This window comes from Ascaphus truei, chromosome 23, assembly GCF_040206685.1.
Source record: "Ascaphus truei isolate aAscTru1 chromosome 23, aAscTru1.hap1, whole genome shotgun sequence".
Lineage (NCBI taxonomy): Eukaryota > Metazoa > Chordata > Amphibia > Anura > Ascaphidae > Ascaphus > Ascaphus truei.
The window spans coordinates 6340611-6345168 of NC_134505.1; positions in this window are offsets into that span (position 1 = coordinate 6340611).

Sequence of the window (4558 nt, forward strand, 5' to 3'; positions counted from 1 at the left end):
CCCTCCAGCTCCTCCCAGTTGCCCTCCCAGCTCCTCCCAGCTGCACCCCCAGCTCCTCCCAGTTGCCCCCCAGCTCCTCCCAGTTGCCCTCCCAGCTGCACCCCCAGCTCCTCCCAGCTGCACCCCCAGCTCCTCCCAGCTATACCCCAAGCTCCTCCCAGCTGCCCCCCAGCTCCTCCCAGCTACACCCCAGCTCCTCCCAGCTGCCCCCTAAGCTCCTCCCGCCTGCACCCCCAGCTCCTCCCAGCGCCACCCCAAGCTCCTCCCAACGGCACCCCCAGCTCCTCCCAGTTTCACCCCCAGGTCCTCCCAGCTGCACCCTCAGCTCCTCCCAGCTGCACCCCTAGCTCCTCCCGACGGCACCCCAAGTTCCTCCCAGCTGCACCCCCAGCTCCTCCTAGCTGCATCCCCCAGCTCCTCCCAGCTGCACCCCCAGCTCCTCCCAGCTGCACTCCCAGCTCCTCCCGACTGCACCCCAAGCTCCTCCCAGCTGCACCCCAGCTCCTCCCAGCTGCACCCCAACTCCTCTCAGCTGCACCCCACAGCTCCTCCCAGCTGCACCCCCAGCTCCTCCCGACTGCACCCCAAGCTCCTCCCAGCTGCACCCCACAGCTCCTCCCAGCTGTACCCCAACCCTCCCAGCTGCACCCCCAGCTCCTCCCGACTGCACCCCCAGCTCCTCCCAGCTGCACCCCCAGCTCCTCCCAGCTGCCCCCCAAGCTCCTCCCAACTGTACCCCAACCCTCCCAGCTGCCCCCACAGCTCCTCCCAGCTGCACCCCAAGCTGCTCCCAGCTGCACCCCAAGCTCCTCCCCCAGCTGCACCCCAAGCGCTCGTCCTTCTGCAGGTCAGCGGCAGCGTATGATGATGCCAAGCACCAGCTGATTCGCACTCAGGACACTAGCGCCTGGATCTCCAACTTCCCAGGACCTCGCACGCGACACTAAGCGCAAACCCCAAGCCTGACACCCCAACCTCCTCCTCCCAGCTGCACCCCAAGCCTGACACCCCAACCTCCTCCTCCCAGCTGCACCCCAAGCCTGACACCCCAACCTCCTCCTCCCAGCTCTTCCCAGCTGCACCCCAAGCCTGACACCCCAACCTCCTCCTCCCAGCTTTTCCCAGCTGCACCCCAAGCCTGACACCCCAACCTCCTCCTCCCAGCTCTTCCCAGCTGCACCCCAAGCCTGACACCCCAACCTCCTCCTCCCAGCTCTTCCCAGCTGCACCCCAAGCCTGACACCCCAACCTCCTCCTCCCAGCTCTTCCCAGCTGTACCCCAAGCCTGACACCCCAACCTCCTCCTCCCAGCTCTTCCCAGCTGCACCCCAAGCCTGACACCCCAACCTCCTCCTCCCAGCTTTTCCCAGCTGCACCCCAAGCCTGACACCCCAACCTCCTCCTCCCAGCTCTTCCCAGCTGCACCCCAAGCCTGACACCCCAACCTCCTCCTCCCAGCTCTTCCCAGCTGCACCCCAAGCCTGACACCCCAACCTCCTCCTCCCAGCTCTTCCCAGCTGCACCCCAAGCCTGACACCCCAACCTCCTCCTCCCAGCTCTTCCCAGATGCACCCCAAGCCTGACACCCCAACCTCCTCCTCCCAGCTCTTCCCAGCTGCACCCCAAGCCTGACACCCCAACCTCCTCCTCCCAGCTCTTCCCAGTGGCACTCCAAGCCTGACACCCCAACCTCCTCCTCCCAGCTCTTCCCAGCTGCACCCCAAGCCTGACACCCCAACCTCCTCCTCCCAGCTCTTCCCAGCTGCACCCCAAGCCTGACACCCCAACCTCCTCCTCCCAGCTCTTCCCAGCTGCACCCCAAGCCTGACACCCCAACCTCCTCCTCCCAGCTCTTCCCAGCTGCACCCCAAGCCTGACACCACTAGTGAAGCAATATTATTATTGTTTATTCAGAGAGCGCCAGAGAGATATAATAACACGCAGAGATATAATAACATGCAGAGAGATATAATAACACGCAGAGATATAATAACACGCAGAGATATAATAACATGCAGAGAGATATAATAACACGCAGAGATATAATAACGCGCAGAGATAATAACACGCAGAGATATAATAACATGCAGAGATATAATAACACGCAGGGATATATAATAACACGCAGAGAGATATAATAACACGCAGAGAGATATAATAACAGGCAGAGATATAATAACACGCAGAGATATAATAACACGCAGAGAGATGTAATAACACGCAGAGAGATAATAACAAGCAGAGAGATATAATAACACGCAGAGATATAATAACACGCAGAGAGATAATAACACGCAGAGATATATAACACGCAAAGATGTAATAACACGCAGAGAGATAATAACAAGCAGAGAGATATAATAACACGCAGAGATATAATAACACGCAGTAGATATAATAACACACAGAGATATAATAACATGCAGAGATATAATAACGCGCAGAGATATAATAACACGCAGAGATATAATAACACACAGAGATATAATAACACGCAGAGATATAATAACACACAGAGAGATATAATAACACACAGAGAGATATAATAACACGCAGAGAGATATAATAACACGCAGAGAGATATAATAACACACAGAGAGATATAATAACGCGCAGAGAGATATAATAACACGCAGAGAGATATAATAACACGCAGAGAGATATAATAACACGCAGAGAGATATAATAACACGCAGAGAGATATAATAACACACAGAGATATAATAACACGCAGAGATATAATAACACACAGAGAGATATAATAACACACAGAGAGATATAATAACACGCAGAGCGATATAATAACACGCAGAGAGATATAATAACACGCAGAGAGATATAATAACACGCAGAGATATAATAACACACAGAGAGATATACTAACACGCAGAGATATAATAACACGCAGAGCGATATAATAACACACAGAGATATATAATAACATGCAGAGAGATATAATAACATGCAGAGAGATATAATAACACACAGAGATATAATAACACGCAGAGATATAATAACACACAGAGAGATATAATAACACACAGAGAGATATAATAACACGCAGAGCGATATAATAACATGCAGAGAGATATAATAACACACAGAGAGATATAATAACGCGCAGACAGATATAATAACACGCAGAGAGATATAATAACACGCAGAGAGATATAATAGCACGCAGAGATATAATAACACGCAGAGCGATATAATAACACGCAGAGAGATATAATAACATGCAGAGAGGTATAATAACACGCAGAGAGATATAATAACATACAGAGAGATATAATAACACGCAGAGAGATATAATAACACGCAGAGATATAATAACACGCAGAGATATAATAACACGCAGAGATATAATAACACGCAGAGATATAATAACACGCAGAGAGATATAATAACACGCAGAGATATAATAACACGCAGAGATATATAATAACACGCAGAGAGATATAATAACGCGCAGAGATATATAATAACACGCAGAGATATAATAACACGCAGATACTGTATATAATAACACGCAGAGATATATAATAACGCGCAGAGATATATAATAACACGCATAGAGATATAATAACACACAGAGATATAATAACACGCAGAGAGATATAATAACACACAGAGATATAATAGCACGCAGAGAGATATAATAACACACAGAGATATAATAACACGCAGAGATATAATAACACGCAGAGAGATAACACACATAGGGGCCTATGCAGAGAGCAGCGTTAGAATAAATTGGAGAGTTTAAGAAAAAGTAGCTTAAATGGAGAGTTTTATTCTCCATATGCAGAAATGGGCGAAATCCGCTATTTTTAGCATTACTGCACGTGGAGAATTGTAAAGGAGGAGATGCGCGCAGCTGAAAGGGGGGGAAAAAATCGCGCATTTTTTTTTTCCCCTATAGCCGGCGACCTCCTGCTTCTTGCCAACTTTAGTTGGCAGAGAAAATTGACGAAAATCGCGCCAAAAACAGCCGCTAAATGGCGAGCGCGCCTTTCTGAATTCGGATATTTTTCAGACTGGCGAGATGTAGTTTCTCGCCAGCCGCGCGGCGAAATTTTGAAATAGAAAAAAAAATGGCGCGTTTTCCCTAACTCGCCATTTTCAGCTGTTTTTAGCGCGATTTTCTCCTAAAAATGGCGAGATTGCAAATAGCGCTGCTCTCTGCATGAGGCCCATATACTGATATACAGGCATACCCCGCATTAACGTACGCAATGGGACCGGAACATGTATGTAAAGCGAAAATGTACTTAAAGTGAAGCACTACCTTTTCCCCACTTATCGATGCATGTTCTGTACTGCAATCGTCATATACGTGCATAACTGATGTAAATAACGCATGTGTAACAGGCCCTATAGTCTCCCCGCTTGCGCACAGCTTCGGTACAGGTAGGGAGCCGGTATTGCTGTTCATTACGTGCTGACAGGCGCATGCGCGAGCTGCCGTTTGCCTATTGAGTGAGATGTACTTACTCGCGAGTGTACTTAAAGTGAGTGTACTTAAAGCGGGGTATGCCTGTACACACTTGCACATAAA